At 40.9% G+C, this 18,301-nt stretch overlaps 1 protein-coding gene across 1 annotated transcript in view; it reads left to right on the top strand.

Annotated features, from left to right (window-relative positions):
- LOC126249004 (uncharacterized) overlaps positions 1–18,301 on the top strand; it is a 536,950-nt gene that overhangs the window by 44,171 nt on the left and 474,478 nt on the right. The window contains exon 2 of the mRNA XM_049950589.1: positions 5,201–5,287. The gene's annotated coding sequence lies outside the window, so the exon portion shown is untranslated. The remainder of the gene's footprint in view (positions 1–5,200; positions 5,288–18,301) is intronic.

The raw sequence follows: 18,301 nt of genomic DNA, 5'->3' as shown, positions 1-18,301 counted from the left end.
TTCTTGAGTGTTCATCACGCCCCTTGGATTACTAGAATAGATAGATAATGTCGAACGAGGAGCGAAATGTTTCATTATGGGGTGGCTTTGTAACCGCAGAAGTGTTACACAATTTCCAGTGACAGATGCTGCATCAAGGCATTGTGTATCATGTAAAGGCTTAATGTTGAAATTCCCAAAGCGGGCGTCCTAAGAAGAGTAGGGCAACATATTACTGCCTCCCACTTACGACTCACGAAATGACCGTGACGAGTAAATCAGACAAAGTACAATTCATATGGAGTTTTCTCCACAGTTGTTACCACACACCTTAGGCGAGTGGAACAGGGAAGGGTAGGAAAGATGGTGGTATCAGTAAGTACCCTCCGCCACACGACGTGAGGTGGCTTGCGGAGTACGGATGGAAATACAATAAACGTCTTTATCAGCTGACTTTAAGCACCAGTCAACATTTTCAGCCTTCCCTTGCAGTTTCCAAACTGCAATTCAAACGAACAGATCCATTGGTGAAGTGTGTGAAAACATGTTGGAGTAACGCAATAAGACTTGTGTATTATAGAAGGTAGAACCTTTGCACAGACGCGAAAACTAGAGTGCTTTGCCATTCTCAGATTGATAAATGTGTTAAAAGTTGCTGACACAGATATTTCTGCTGTTCAATAACAGAATTACACGGTTCCATTGCTTCAACTTTAAGCTTTTTACGGTAGCCAACTCATTGTCTTATGTGAATAAATAATGACACTTTTTGTCGAAAACTTGCTTCTCTGACTGCGAAATGACGTCATTAAAGCTGTAGAAACCTCTAACACTAACTACACCAAACGTCAAACTAAGCGATAAGCAAATTAAAGTTAATGCTATTTCGTCGAAAAGTGATGCTCTGAGCCCGTGCCTGTGTACAAAATATAAATTGACTTTTACAGAGAAGATAACAGCAGCCAGTCACCTTTTGTAATGTTATTTATTTATTTCAATAGCGCCGTTACCGGATTCCAGCCGACAGGTTCATTTTCAGACAGCTCCTTCTCGTTAAGATACACTTCAAATCTGCGCCATTTACTTTCCAGTGCTGGCTGCTTGTGATCATGCATCACTGGAAAGTAACGGCACGGGTTTTTCAATGTAACTACCCAAAGCATCTTCACTTAAATAATTTGTTTACATCGTTTAAATCGTTGTGAGACACAATTAGAGTTAAAAAGATATTATCCCACAGCTTGTTTTGGTTGTAGGGCACCACGTTGTTGTTCTTGTTGTGGTCTTCAGTCCTGAGACTGGTTTGATGCAGCTCTCCATGGTACTCTATCCTGTGCAAGCTTCTTCATCTCCCAGTACCTACTGCAACCTACATCCTTCTGAATCTGCTTAGTGTATTGATCTCTTGGTCTCCCTCTACGATTTTTACCCTCCACGCTGCCCTCCAATGCTAAATTTGTGATCCCTTGATGCCTCAAAACATGTCCTACCAACCGATCCCTTCTTCTAGTCAAGTTGTGCCACAAACTTCTCTTCTCCCCAATCCTATTCAATACCTCCTCATTAGTTACGTGATCTACCCACCCTATCTTCAGCATTCTTCTGTAGCACCACATTTCGAAAGCTTCTATTCGATTCTTGTCCAAACTGGTTATCGTCCATGTTTCACTTCCATACATGGCTACACTCCATACAAATACTTTCAGAAACGACTTCCTGACACCTAAATCTATACTCGATGTTAACAAATTTCTCTTCTTCAGAAACGCTTTCCTTGCCATTGCCAGTCTACATTTTATATCCTCTCTACTTCGACCATCATCGGTTATTTTACTCCCTAAATAGCAAAACTCCTTTACTACTTTAAGTGTCTCATTTCCTAATCTAATTCCCTCAGCATCACCCGACTTAATTTGACTACATTCCAGGGAAATTTCATCATTTGGGAAAACAAAAAGTGAAAGCTAATGTAAAATCTATCTTTACGTGAAAAAACAGTCTGAAGATGAACCTGCCGGCTCGAAACCGGTAACGACGCTATTTTTAATAAATAAATATCTTCGTAAAATTTGTCTGGTTGTTGTTATCTCCTCTGTAAGAGTCAACCTATATTAAACTGAAGTTGATGCTACAGTAATTTAATAGAATACTTTGCGGCGTTTCTATATATTTTCAGAACAAACAACTTTGGACTATCACTAAAACTGCAACAGAAATTGGGTAACATCTAAGATTAATTGGAAAAAATAATTTTTTCAGATAATGCGGAACACAGCATTCATCATATTATTAGTCACAAATTCGGCAGTACCTGCATTAACAGTGTTTCAGAAGATCATGCTTAAAACTTCATTCTGCCGGTTCTCTATTTTATGCAAATGCACCTCTGCATTTACCTATTGGGTAACCGTGACAGAAAACCGAACAACAGGGGACTGACGTACTAGGACATGCATTGTTACTATGAAATAGCGCACTGACAGTGGCTAGGCACTAGCTGAAATCTAGATTTGCCTAATAAAACCTGAAAGAAAAGGACGAATGATTGCTGTGCTCTATCATTTGAAAAACTTACATTTCACTTATATTTCGAACGATTTCAGTGTAGCGTTGGAAGTTTTTATTTATATTGAAAGTAAAGAAGTGTAAGAGTGAAGAGTCTACATTCTTTGAATACAGGGTGAGCTAACTTCGAGGGATGTAGAGAAGTCTTGAGGAACGCATCTAGGATAGGAACCTGTGTTCCGAAACATCATTCAACGGCGCTACAGAGCTTCGAAGTTATAGCCACTAGGCAACCTCTTCGTCAGTAACTGTTACTTTTTACGCTGACGGACCGTAGGCGGAATGTCTCGCAATGTTTGTTGTTATTGAATGATCGCGATTGATTGCCACGATCGCCAGTGGAGAAGACCGAGCTAGCTGCTGCTAAGACAGGCCTTGTCTCCTATGAATGTGATGCCCTGTTGCCTTTGTGGATGACGCTTTCGGACACAGGTTTCCGTATGCAGTTTATTTTTCTCCTGTACACCGAAAAACATTGGATATTTTAGACCGTGTCAGGTGAAAAATAAACTGCGGCTGGAAACCCATGCGCGAAACCGTCATTCAACGAGGCAACAGAGCATCGCAATCCTAGGAGATAGGCCGTTCTGCACGGCAGCTAGCTCCATCTCCTCCACTGGTGATCATGGAAATCAATCGCGATCACTGAATAACAAACAACATTGCTAGACGTTCAGCACACAAAGTCACCCTCGCTGCCTAATCGGTGCCCAGTGGCGGGCGCCGGCATCTGTAACTTCGACATTCTGTAGCTTCGCTGGATGACGTTTCTGGACACGGTTTCCTATCCTCGATTTGTTCCTCAGAACACCCTCCACAACTCCTCGAAGTTCGTGACATTTCTGGAACATCCTGTGTAGTATGGACTAAACTTTTCTCACCAAAGTTTTGTAAATCCTACAGGTCGTTGCCAACACTGAATATTCATTATTATACCTAAGAAACTTTCTAATCACACACGTTAAAATGATGGTGAAATTATAGTGTGTTGGTAGAAATCATAAGTATTTTAAATATACTTTATAATAATGGCTATCTCATTAAATCACATTGAGGAATTTTCTGAATTCGATACTGCTTAGGCAATGTTTATGTACAAAGAAGCCGCTGAAGAGATTTCAGCCCTTAGAAAATTTTCAAGAAGAAGACTCATTGATCAATTATACATGCGTTCGGAGTTTCTAGTTCACAATTAGTGCAGTAGAAAATTGACTCAAAACTCATATCCCCACCATCATTTGTGTAAGATAAATACGAGGGCAGTTCAATAAGTAATGCAACACATTTTTTTTTCTGAAACAGGGGTTGTTTTATTCAGCATTGAAATACACCAGGTTATTCCCCAATCTTTTAGCTACACAACACTATTTTTCAACGTAATCTCCATTCAATGCTACGGCCTTACGCCACCTTGAAATGAGGGCCTGTATGCCTGCACGGTACCATTCCACTGGTCGATGTCGGAGCCAAGGTCGTACTGCATCAATAACTTCATCATCCGCGTAGTGCCTCCCACGGATTGCGTCCTTCATTGGGCCAAACATATGGAAATCCGACGGTGCGAGATCGGGGCTGTAGGGTGCATGAGGAAGAACAGTCCACTGAAGTTTTGTGAGCTCCTCTCGGGTGCGAAGACTTGTGTGAGGTCTTGCATTGTCATGAAGAAGGAGAAGTTCGTTCAGATTTTTGTGCCTACGAACACGCTGAAGTCGTTTCTTCAATTTCTGAAGAGTAGCACAATACACTTCAGAGGATCGCTTGACCATGGGGAAGGACATCGAACAGAATAACCCCTTCAGTGTCCCAGAAGACTGTAACCATGACTTTACCGGCTGAAGGTATGGCTTTAAACTTTTTCTTGGTAGGGAAGTGGGTGTGGCGCCACTCCATTGATTGCCGTTTTGTTTCAGGTTCGAAGTGATGAACCCATGTTTCATCGCCTGTAACAATCTTTGACAAGAAATTGTCACCCTCAGCCACATGACGAGCAAGCAATTCCGCACAGATGGTTCTCCTTTGCTCTTTATGGTGTTCGGTTAGACAACGAGGGACCCAGCGGGAACAAACCTTTGAATATCCCAACTGGTGAACAATTGTGACAGCACTACCAACAGAGATGTCAAGTTGAGCACTGAGTTGTTTGATGGTGATCCGTCGATCATCTCGAACGAGTGTGTTCGCACGCTCCGCCATTGCAGGAGTCACAGCTGTGCACGGCCGGCCCGCACGCGGGAGATCAGACAGTCTTGCTTGACCTTGCAGCGATGATGACACACGCTTTGCCCAACGACGCACCGTGCTTTTGTCCACTGCCAGATCACCGTAGACATTCTGCAAGCGCCTATGAATATCTGAGATGCCCTGGTTTTCCGCCAAAAGAAACTCGATCACTGCCCGTTGTTTGCAACGCACATCCGTTACAGACGCCATTTTAACAGCTCCGTACAGCGCTGCCACCTGTCGGAAGTCAATGAAACTATACGAGACGAAGCGGGAATGTTTGAAAATATTCCACAAGAAATTTCCGGTCTTTTCAACCAAAATTGGCCGAGAAAAAAAATGTGTTGCATTACTTATTGAACTGCCCTCGTAGATGGTATTTAACTGCTTGTTTGTCTTAGACGCTTTTGTGACATGAACGTTCTTGTTTTTGCAGGACATCAACCCTGAAGACATCCAACAAAGAAGGCCAAATCTGTCCAGCAACGGTGCGGCTGCAGCAGTTGAGGACTGAACAGAAGACGTAAGCAGACTTCTGGTGCTAGCTACAATGCGCCAACTCATTCCCTTCAACATCTCCTTAAGTTCTTCGCAGATTACTTCACCAGAATTATTTAGCTACTTAGTCAGATGCTTAGGCACCCACATGTCATTTTCCAGCAGTAGTAGACATGTCAGCGTAATACACAACACTACACAAGTAAAAGATAACAAACACGCAAGTCTAATTAATTGCAGAGTTAGTATTATACAATATATTCACATCTCACCGCACTCACCGTACACACCAGACACACATCCTTCCGTCTGACGTAAGGACCACGGAGTTGTCCTGTCTCTTCATTATATTCTGTGTCCTTCGCTTGGTCTGCCTGAAAAACTGAGTCATCCTTCCAATATACAGGAGCTCAGGAAGATGAAAGTGTGTTAGCATTTCCCATCACTGATCCTGATCATACAGCTAATCCAGTAATACACATTGTACACTGAGAGCATATTCTGGAATGACAGAGATGTTTAATTTTTTACATTTTTGACAACGCAACATTTTTTTATCATACACGACTTCGCGTTGTGTAAGTAGTTCCTTAAAGTATAGTAAGTTTTGCATAAGAGACGTGCTTTAACTGAGTTTCTAAACATGTTGCTTTTAGTTATCTGTTTCATTTTATTGGAAAATTTATGGTACAGTTAGATTCCCTAGTAGAAAATACGGTTCTTTTTCTTAATTTTTCCGATAAGAGTTAGTTACGTTTGGCTCTTTTTCTCATGCTCATTGAATGGAGCTTTTAGTGAGACAATTAATAACGTTTTTTTCTGAATAAGCATAATAGGTTTGTAGGTGTATTAATACAGTTTGAATCCAGCACTCTTTAAACAGAGTTTATGGTGACCCTACTTTTAGTTTTTAGTTATTATTCTTATTGTCCTTTCTTGTAGTTTTAATATTGTGGCCGTATTTTATGCATTCGCTTCTCTAAAGACGTTACCATAATTAAGATCTGACTGGTCACAGGAATTTTAGTAAAATATCAGTCATTTCTGGTTTCTGTCCTTTATTGCGTTTATTACTAGAAATACTTGAAAATCTGAAACTATCTGTTAGAATGATTTTATTACATTTTAAATATTTTTATACAACGTGATCACTTGCTTTTCTTTTAGTTTAATTTGCTGTCCTATACTGATTTGATTTTTTTTTTTTTTTTTTTTTTTACTTCACGCCATCCGCAGAGGCTTATTGCACTGGTTGTGACATTTTCGAAACTGCCAGACCACTTTCGTGAGCATTTTTGAAATCTAGGACCGGTTTGCGGAACACTGCAGTCATCAGATTTAAATTCTCTGCGCGCTTTGTGGCCTAATGATACGCAGATCATTAGTGGCTTTATACGGTGCATCAGTGCCGAAACAGGGAACCAGATGTGCTGCTACCGCTACGGCGTCTCATGGACTTGAAATCCGATTCCTCTAAAAACCCTTGTCAACATATTTCCAACTCACTCAGTTACGAAGGTTTCGTTAATGATCATAATGATCATAATTTGAAACACCGTGAGAACAGTATATCCTCCGAACCCAATTATTTCAGCAATACTTCTAGAACAGCAAGCGTGCTCTAATCTAAAATAAGTTGCACCGTATCCATCTTCATTTACAGGAGGCCAAAAAATCAAGCAGTGAAAAATCAACGCTCAGTTTTATTCGAGAACTTATCTGTTTTCCCTTAGGAATTCAATAAATAATACCTGTCAATACCTTCCGTGTGGTATAATTCTGGGAGCTCTTCCATTCATAAAAGCTCAGTACAGATAATGAGAAAGTTGTCCACGCACACTCGTAATTATATGTAGATTATGCGTACGTTGACTGTGAGTGAGACTCGAATTCAGGTTCTAGGAAATATTTTGGTTCAAGTGATTTATCTTTTTAGGGACAATATGATGTGTAAGTGGAAGTGAGAATGAAACCCGTTGCTACCACAAGGCCATTTATTCCGAAAAGTGCCGAGATAGCCACAGAGTTTGAAGAGTGCATCCCGACGGATGCGTCAACAGCATCTCAACCTCTCACTCTACGAAACGCTGTCAAAGAATTAGCACTGTTAACATGTGTACGCCTCCATCTCTCGCACCCAAGTGGCCAAATTATAACGTTGGAAATATTCTCCAACAGGATTTGATCCAGATAGGATAGCAATGTCCATTTTTTTTGAGGTCGTTTCAGCAACAGTTTATCTAAATATGCATTTCACAGCATAAAACTATTTTTTTAGTTGCAAGTAGGCCACAGCCGAAATAAATATTTCACTGACAATAATGCCTCACACTGGCTGTCATATTGACCAACGTAAGTTTTGATTGTAGCCCATATGTATTCGTTGAATTGGTTGTATCATACTCTTGAAAATGGCTAGACAGCCGAAACTATGCAGTTGTCAAGAATACAAAACGAAGGGATATTCCAATCTAAGCTGCGATTATCATTGCGACTCATTATTGTCATTCATAAAAGCAATAGCACAAGTTGTAAGCACTTCGGAAAAAAGCGCACCATGTGATGTTTCACAGCGACAAGGTCTGCAGGGTATGTAAGCACCTTATTTCTTACTTCCTTACATTGTGGTGCTCCCTATAAGAGATACACAGTGAGGCAAGCACAATCACCCATTAGCGTGCAGCATCTTCTGGCGAAACGCGTTGTCAGCCCATGCTATATTCTTTATATAAGTGTACAACATTGAAGATAGTTACTAATTATTATTACGAAGTGTATGGCAAAACTACAGTAAAATATGACGTATATGAAAAATAACACATTAACCAAACATACGAAAATATCAACAGTCAGAGTAAAATTATAGCAAGGGATCATTAAGAAATTTTATCAGTATCATAGTTAATGTCCAGGCGACGTAATCATATAACTGTCTCTGGGGAGACTTTTAGGAAGTCGTTCCAGTGGGCTTGAAATCTTCATATTAGGTATTCACTAATAATGTGACGTAATTTACAATTTATAATCACACTCCGGACTTTATGGAATTCTCATTTATAAAAGGTTCCTTTGCGTCTGGTTCTGATGTGGTCGAGGCGGCTCCGTTTTTGATTGGTACACGCCTATACGCGGTATGGTTCGAGCAGTCTGATTCTGCAGCCCTTGTCCCACGCAATGGCCATTTAGCTCTCCAGTGCTCTTCTAAATCACAAGGAGTAGGTGAATGAAGACTCTTGAGAGATCCTATTGTCGTTCTACATTTAAGTCCAGTATGTGGAATGTGAGAAAGAAATTTGTTGATTGTAGGGCTTCTAGGTATTGATCTGTTGCATACCTTCGTCAATTCTGGGTCCACTGCCTGTGATGGTCTGAGATCTTGAACTGTTACACCAGGTAGGATACGGTTCCAGGGAACTGGTATTAATTCAGCGCGCCAGTGTCAATTCTCATTGTTTCGTTTAATTGGATATCAATCTTGTTGACATAACTGCTTGTAGTCCACACCTAGCATAGTATTCGGCAACTGAACACTCAATCGTTTATGCTGTTGCACGTAAGATGTCTCCTTATGCTGCCCGGTTTATTTCACTCAGCCTTATGTAATGTTGTTCCTAACACGAATTTTTTGTGCAATAACTTTAAGATGTTTCATAAACATTGGCAAATGATCGAGTCTTACTTGCTACTTTCCAGCACGAACTAGTGGCAACCCCAGTTCGAATTTTTTTAGCAATTATAAATAAACTGTCGAGTTGAAATTCTATGTGACTGAGTATGAACTAAAAGAAATAGATATACTGTCGGCTTTGTAGGACTGTAACTGTTTATTACCTTCTTGAATGAGACACGTTCCACGGTACTGAGCACATGGACTCCTCCAACGATAAACAGTAATGCTGACATCAGCCCGAATGCTGGTTTTAATACCCTTGTTCCTTACTAGGTCTGGTCTTATTTGATGTTGTATAGCCTTGGCTTTCTCCGCCGTTAGAAGTGACTTTCCCACCCAGGTGAAAGTGAATGTCGTGAACTATGGTGCAATGTGACATTTTTCTCACTAACTGATTATTGCCAGAGGTACAAGAAGCGATAAGTGAGAAAAAAGTACTCTTGCATCGACCGACGAATGAAATATAAGTCTTCGGTGTCCTAGCCTGTCACATGCTCACTTTGCCAGCTAGAAAAACAACGTTAAAATCTGACGTAAAATGAAGTTCCTGTACCTAGAAGTATCCCACCTCATGTGGCAACCCGTGGTAGTAAATAAACGGTTTAAGGTCAAGGCTTCACGTATGCCTCTACCTCTATACTATATAAACCACTGAGAAGTTCATGGCAGAGGGTACCTGACATTGTACCATATCATACGATTTCTTTCCGTTTCAGTCGCATATGACGGACGGGAAAAATGAGTGCTTAAATATCTCTATGCTCGCTCGGTCTACTCAATCTCTGCGGGAATGATACACAAGGCACGAAAGCATATCTCTAGATTCTTGACTTGATATTAGTTTTTGATACTTTGTAACTAGCCTTCGGGGGTTAATTGGCATCTGTCTTCTAGCGATCAGCAATTCGGATTTTTCAGCATTTCCGTCAAGCTCTAAATGGTTCAAATGGCTCTGAGCATTATTGGACATAACTTCTGAGGTCATCAGTCCCCTAGAACTTACAACTACGTAAACCTAACTAACCTAAGGACATCACACACATCCATGCCCGAGGCAGGATTCGAACCTACGTCCGTAGCGGTCGCGTGATTCCAGACTAGTTCTAAGTTCTAGGGGACTGATGACCTCAGAAGTTAAGTCCCAGAGTGCTCAGAGCCATTTTTTTATCTCATGTTTACTGGAAAATAACAAATCTATATCTACTTTCACATTCATACAGCTGTTAGCGGCTGCGGGAGCGTACATATTTAAAATAAACGCCGGTGACAATCAAAATATCCCTTTTCATAAAACCGAAAAACGCCAACAGTAAGGCATAAGGAATTCTCTAAACTAACCAGCCAACAGTTTCTTTATTGGCCTCTTATGAGTAAACTGCATTGCGAGTGAAATCATTGGGAACAGGTCATTCATTTGGCCAGAGATAACGAAAGAAACCGACGATGTCCCTGTCCACGGAACTGCCGAGTCATTTTCAGCAACTACACGAAGCGTAAGCTAGAATTGTCGTATCGTGATTTCACTAAAGACTTGACACCATTTATTGGGTATGTTCTCATCTGAGAAAAAGCAGAGGTAACTAGTGTTTGTGGTCTGGGAAACTGAGGGAGCGAGGCATAAATCAGCGAACTGACAACCCTATTACTCGGCGCCGTGGGACGCCTGCCGCCGCTCCTAGCGAATCTGCCCGTCTCCACGCGCTATGTTTCTCAGCATCAGCTATAAGTAATACGTGAGAGTATACTACTTCTAAAAGCAGTGAGTCACGGATGATACGTCCTAGCAATATTAACCCTTTTCTGTCCTATCCCATAACACCGCTAAAAAAGTAACATAAAATAAAATAAATAAAAAATCAGTTACAAAAGCAATGTACACTGTTCCTGCAACATAACTTGCCTGTGAATACAGATCTAATTTCAAAATTTGTGCAGCTGTCTCCGTTTTGATGGATTAATGGCTTTTGTATACGACTACGGAGGCCTATGTATCCAGAGTTCGGGAAAGACCTGTTTGAGGCCAGGAAAATGTAGGAACACGAGAGACCGTACTGCCCCTTCGACTTATCTTACAAGAAAGACTGAATAAAAATAAACCTCCGTTTATAGCGCTTGTAGATTTAGATAAAACTTTTTACGGTGTTATCTGGAATACACTCTGTGAAATTCTAAAGGTATCAGAGATAAAGTACAGGAAATGAAAGTTTATTTGGAACCTGGACAGAAATCTAACTGCAGTTATAAGAGTCGAGGGACATGAAAGGGAAGCAGCAGTTGAGAAGGCAGTGAGACAGGGTTGTAAACCCTCCCCAGTGTTAATTCGATCTATACATGGAGCGAGCAGTGAAGGAAAGCTAGGAGAAATTTGGAAAGGTAATTGAAGTTCAAGGAAAAGAAATAAAAATTTTGAAGATTACCTACGACACCGTAATTTTGCCACAGATAGCAGAGGACTTGCAACAGTAATTGAATGGAGTGGATAGTATCTTGAAAATAGGTTAAAAGATGAATATTGGCGAAAGTAAAACAAGCGTAGAAATGCAGTCTGTTAAATCAGGTGATGCTGAAAGAATTAAAGTAAGAAATGAAGCACTAAAAGCAGTCATGAGTTTTGCTACATGGGCAGCAAAAAGGACTGGCAATGCTCGAAGTAGAGTGGATACGAAACACAAAATGTCAACAGCGAGATAAGCGTTTCTGAAAAAGAGAAATTTGTTAAAATCGAATATATGTTTAAGTGTAAGGAAGTCCTTTATGGGGGTATTTGTGTTGAGTGTAGCCTCGTGCGGAAGTGAAACGTAGACTATAAACAGTTCAGATAAGAAGAGGATAGAAACACGAGTAACTTAGTAGTCCCCGTGTAGCGAAGCAGCTTAAATCACTAAATAAAGGGAAGGTCTCTGGTCCAAATTGTATACCAGTCGGGCTCCTTCCAGAGTATGCTGATACAATAGCCCTATGCTTAGCAATCATAGACAACTGCTAGCTCGTAGAAAGATCCGTACCTAACGACTGGAAAGTTGCACAATTCACACCAGAACCGAAGAAAGGAAATAGAAGTTATCCATTGAATTACACACTCACATTGCTAACGTTGATTTGCAGTAGGATTTTGGAACATATTCTGTGTTCGAATAGTATCGGATACCTCAAAGGGAGCGATTAATTGACAGGCAGCCAACACGAATTCTTAAAATATCGTTCTTGCGGAACTCAATTATCCCTTTATTCTCACAAATTAATGAATGCTATCGGCAGAGGATGTCAAATTCGTTCCATATTTTTAGATTTCCAGAAGGCGACTTGTAACCAAATTGCGTACCTGTGGAGTATCGTCTCAGTTGCTCTACTGTATTCGTGATTTCCTGTCACAAAGGTCACAGTTCGTAGCCACTGACAGAAACATACTGAGTATAACAGAATAATATCTGGCGTTCCCCAAGGAAGTGTTACAGCTCCTCTGCTGTTCTTGGTCTATAAAAATATTTAGGATACATCTGAGCAGCCCTCTTAGATTGTTTGCAGGATGGTGCTGTCAGTTATCGTCTTCTGAAGTCATCAGATGATCAAAATGAACTGCAAAACGATTTCGACAAGATATCTATATGGTGTGAAAAGTTGCCATTGCCTCTAAACAATGAAAAGTGTGAAGTCGTCCACATGAGTATTAAAAGGAATTCGCAAAATTTCGGATACAGTATAAAAGATACAAAACTAAAGGCTATACATTTAACTAAAAACTTAGGGATTACAGTTACGAATAACAAATTGGAACGATTACACAGATAATATTCTGGGATAGCAAATCAAAGACTGCAATTTATTGGCAGAACACTTAGAATATGCAACAAGTCTACTAAAGAAACTACTTACACTACACTTGTCCACCCTCTTCTACATTTACACCTACATCTACATGGATGCCCTGCAAATCACATTTAAGTGCATGGCACAGGGTTCATCGAACCACCTTCATAATTCTCTATTATTCCAATCTCGTATAGCGTGCCGCCGGCCGCGGTGGTCTAGCGGTTCTAGGCGCTCAGTCCGGAACCGCGCGACTGCTACGGTCGCAGGTTCGAATCCTGCCTCGGGCATGGATGTGTGTGATGTCCTTAGGTTAGTTAGGTTTAAGTAGTTCTAAGTTCTAGGGGACTGATGACCACAGATGTTAAGTCCCATAGTGCTCAGAGCCATTTGAACCATTTCGTATAGCGTGCGGAAAGAACGAACACATATATCTTTCCTTACGGGCTATGATTTCCCTTATTTTATCATGGAGATCATTTCTCACTATGTAGGTCGGTGTCAACAAAATATTTTCGCATTCGGAGGAGAAAGTTGGTAATTGGAATTTCGTGATAAGATTCCGCCGCAACGAAAAACGCCTTTGTTTTAATGGTGTCCACCCCAAATCCTCTCTCTCCTATTTCGCGAGAAAACAAAATGTGCTGCCCTTCTTTGAACTTTTTCGAGGTACTCCGTCAATCCTACCTGGTAAAGATCCCACACAACGCAGCAGTATTCTAAAAGAGGAGCGTAGTGTAGGCAGTCTCCTTAGTAGATCTGTTACATTTTCTAAGTGGCCTGCCAATAAGACGAAAGAAGTAGAACAAAGAAACATGTAAAGCAAAGACATTAACTGATAAGTATTGGCCGGCCGGAGTGGCCGTGCGGCTCTAGGCGCTACAGTCTGGAGCCGAGCGACCGCTACGGTCGCAGGTTCGAATCCCGCCTCGGGCATGGATGTGTGTGATGTCCTTAGATTAATTAGGTTTAAGTAGTTCTAAGTTCTAGGCGACTGATGACCTCAGAAGTTAAGTCGCATAGTGCTCAGAGCCATTTGAACCATTTTTGATAAGTATTTAGTATTAGTGATTAGACTTAAATTTACAGATTTTTAAGTTAAATTTTCGAAATTTGTTTTATACGTATAAGATATAAATAGTTATGTAGGAAAGAGTGAACTTTAGTGGGTATAGTTTTATACGAACGTAGAAATTTATAAAATGAAATACACGATACGCGACTATATCGAACAGTGTTTAATATGTCTCAGGCCTGTTTACATCACAGCTCGAACCTGGCCCAAGGTAAAGGTCCCAAGTTCGATCCCCGGTCGGACATACAGTTTTACTCTGCCAGGTAGTTTCAGATCAGCTCACACACCGTTGCAGGGTGAAAATTCATTCCATAAACAGTCCCTCATACTGTGGCTAAGTCACAATATTCTTTTTTCCAGAAATGCTAGTTGCGCAAGGTATACAGGAGATTGGGTTGGGTTGTTTTGGGGGAAGAGACCAAACAGTGAGGTCATCGGTTTCATCGGATTAGGGAAGGACGGTGAAGGAAGTCGGCCGTGCCCTTACGAAGGACCATCCCGGCATTTTCGTGGAGCGATTTTAGGGAAATCACGGAAAACCTTATCAGGACGGTCGGACGCGGGATTGAACCGTCGTCCTCCCGAATGCGAGTCCAGTGTGCTACCCATTGCGCCACCTCGCTCACTATACAGAACTTCAGTGAAGTTTGAAAGATAGATGAGGTATTAGTGGAAGTAAAGCTGTGAGGGCGGGCCTTGAGTCATGCTTGGTCCACACACATCAATTTAACGGAGATTCTTTTCGCTAAGCAGATGGCGTTCTATGCATGAAAAATGGAGGCATTTCCAAATCAGCACTGTTGTGGAAACCAACGGATGGATAAAAAAATACAGGAAGACCTCGTAACACTTGAAAACGTACTTTCGTAAAAGATCTTTTGTGCCTCGAGATGAACTGTGAGGAAGCTGAAAACGTGTCAGCTGATGGAGCTCTGAGGAAGAAATTTGTTGCCCGATATTCTACCTAACACTGAACGAACTAAATGAAAGTCTAAGGAATACCTTATGAAAGGAGCAAGGTCAGATAGTAGCTTAGTGTGTCCAGATGGATGACTGATCACTCTCCCTAATAAAAAACTGAGAGAATTTTTTATCGATGGAATCTGGAAGGTGTCATGCAAGATCCGCCCCGAACCGGAAACGAAAAAAGTACGGCGAAATAGATAGGGAGAAATGCAAAAAAAGACGGTACAGCACTTGCCCGAAGAACGCAAAAGTCCCAGGTTCGAGTTCCTGTCCGGGCAGGCAGTTTTAATCTGTCAGGAAGTTTCATTATTCACATTCTTTGGACAAAAATGTCGTTGACCACTTTTATCGTTCGGGAATAAGAAAAAAATATCTGTTTTTATCTGTGCGCGACCCATTCTTTCGTATTTCACTCTGATGATTGCTATGGCTAAGGCAACGTAATTTTTCAGTATTTTCAACAAAACGTACTGTTTTATCAGAGCAGAATAAAAAAAATACTATAACTAATTTAAAGTAACTTTTTATAAACGCTTTACACTATTCTTATTATTGGCACCGTTCACAATAATTATAGATAAACTTGAAACATAGATAAGAAGGTAATTTTGCAATAGGTAAGGTAACTCTGCAGCAGAGGTAAGGTAACTTCGCAATAAAAAGTCTCATTCACCATACTGCCTCAGTCGTCATTTTTAGAAGTAAAATGTTCACAAAAATTTTCAGACATATGGACAGCTAACTTCGTCAGCGGTTTTCAGACGCTGCCATGGTATGGTGTTAAGCAAAAGGAGGATTGTGTCCATGATGCACCTATTTTGCCTTTACATCAGATGAATAAGTCTTCAAGCAGACGTCACGAATCCAATATTCGCTTTTCCTGTTGCCTAGGAGTTGTATGGATGAACTGACTGCAGTTTTTGGGGCATCGTTTACAATTGCGGAATTGGATATTTTTTGTCTGGCATCTTTGTTGCTTTCAACAACATTGCGACATTTAGGCAGTGAATCCTTTTTCCTTCTGTTCTCCTGTGGTGTTGATTCCTTAGGTGCATTAGAAACCTTCAACAGATATTTCACATTTTCTGGGATCCTTAAACTCTAACCATAACGTTCTATGAATTTCGACCACCACCACTGTACTAGCCACCTGTTTTCCAGAATTAAATATATGTTCTCTTCCTTGGGTTGCAGCTAAATCAAGCGCAAGTTCAAATGGCTCTGAGCACTATGGGACTTAACTTCTAAGGTCATCAGTCCCCTAGAACTTAGAACTACTTAAACGTAACTAACCTAAGGACATCACACACATCCATGCCCGAGGCAGGATTCGAACCTGCGACCGTAACGGTCGCGCGGGTCCAGACAAGCGCAAGTTTTCTGACTTTTGTAACAGTTAATCCAAACTCCAGCTCCTGCATCTCAACAATGTAGTTGTCAACACGACGATCTATTTCAGCTGATAACGCAAATGGCCGACCCAGTGTTTGCATTTGCGGATGTTCACAATATTCATTGTCCAACAAAAACTTTTTGATTGTGTTGTATGGGACGCCATGTAGATTTGATGCTTTATATATAATTATATGTACATATTTCACTGGTCTAGCAGCAGCCAAGAGATCCTAAGTTTCGAAATTTCTGCAACTCTTTCACTTTTAACTTTGTTGGTTTCTTTAGGTTTTAATTTCACAAGCGTTCCTTGATTATCAGTAGTTTTCTTTTAGAGGCCATGTTGAACCAAATCATGAAATCTTTGAAAGAAACTATATTAGCAAAAAGGATAAAATTCGTTTTAACGCTGTGTATTAGTAAGGCAAGGTAATTTGGAAATAGTAGGTTAGGTAAGTTGGCAATGATTTGTTTACTTGTAAAAAGGCAACTGCTTTGCCGCATTGAGAAAACCAGTTCCCGTCATATCACCAAAGTTAAGCACTGTCGGGCTTGGCTAGCACTTGGATGGGTAACCGTCCCTGTCTGTCGAGCGCTGTTGGAAGGCAGGGCGCACTCAGGCCTTGTGAGGCGCTGCTTGACTCAAAAGTAGCGACTGCAGTCTCTTAAACTGACAACGGCCTGGAGAATGGTACGCTAACCACATGCCACTCCATACCCGCATCCAGAAACGCCGATGAGCTGAAGATGGAACGGGGGTCAGTCAATACCATTGGGCCTTCACGACCTGTTCGGAAAGATTCGTTATGTCTATGAAATACTAGCGTCGAGTAACATTTGAAAATAGAATTCTTCCACAAACGCGTAGAACTGATGCAACAGTCGTCCAACTAAGTGACCTAAAATGGAGTCCCATTATCGTAAAAGCGAACGTTGACTTCCTAAGCTTCCTGTCTCCAAATACTTCACAAAATAAATAAGCGTAACATTATAGGTCTCATAATACCTGTTGTGTACAAACAAAAGTAAATAACTTGTTTCTTGCCGTTCTAAAATAGATGTGCAGCTACGAAGAAACAAACCAGTCTGCTCCCGCCAGAGATGCGTCACACAACAGTAACTTGTGCACTCCACTGGCTGCGGGAGACAGCAGCTGTAGTGTAAGTCGATAAAACAGTGTCATGTCAGCTGTTTCCAACAATAGGACACACTACAATGGCTGTTTTCATCGCAGCAATATTATAACGAAATACCGCGAAGTTACCTATTCTGCGAAAATACCTCACCCTATGCGAAGAAGGCCGCAGAATTATTGCAGAGTTTCCTCAGATACCGGTTTTTTTCAATTTAGCCAACAATATTTGTCGGGAACAATATCGCCGTTCATCCAAAGCATCCCATTTACGTTCCCTGATCATCTCTGTCTTATACTTACGGCCTTTACTGACCTCTTACGGTTCTGGCTGGGCTCTTCCATGTCTGCTGCTTTGCCTACTTGGCAAGGAATCGAAATGCTGAAGTAGTACCTACTCTGCAACTGGTCGCTCTAATGTCTTGCATACGGTTTTCTTTACAGACTCACTGAATATTCCCTTTAAAAACACATAACTTTTCTATTCGCCTACACTAAGATTGTTGTTACGTGTTCGTACCATGCCGTATCGCTCTTCAGTATTACCCTAAAACATTTAAGCGTTGGATGGCTCTAGAAGTTATCAACTAATCTTTTGATCGGATACTCTCTCGTTCTTATGGGAATTATCTCCCAAGAATTCACATTTAAGTAGAGTCATGAGTATATGAAAACTGACAAGCTGCATCTATTAACTGCCTGGAAGATTCATTTTCCGTGCACGAACCAGAGGCCACGCCTAATATACCATTGTGGTAGTCTTGGATTGATTATTACTTTTCTTTAAATATCCATCAACTCGAAGACGCAGAGCTTTGCCGAGCATCGTACTTTGACCTATTTAATGCAAACAGTGAGTGTAAAAAAGTTGTAAACCCAAATATTTCGGCTTTGTGAGACGGATTCATTCCGAATTTTCAACCATTTCCGTACGTCGATATTCACGCGGTAATATGTCCCTACACAAATTACAACGTCTATGTTTTGTAACAGAATC

The sequence above is a fragment of the Schistocerca nitens genome, chromosome 3 (assembly GCF_023898315.1).
Source record: "Schistocerca nitens isolate TAMUIC-IGC-003100 chromosome 3, iqSchNite1.1, whole genome shotgun sequence".
Lineage (NCBI taxonomy): Eukaryota > Metazoa > Arthropoda > Insecta > Orthoptera > Acrididae > Schistocerca > Schistocerca nitens.
The sequence above is the reverse complement of the archived record's forward strand: the minus strand, read 5'-3'. Positions and strand labels throughout refer to the sequence as shown.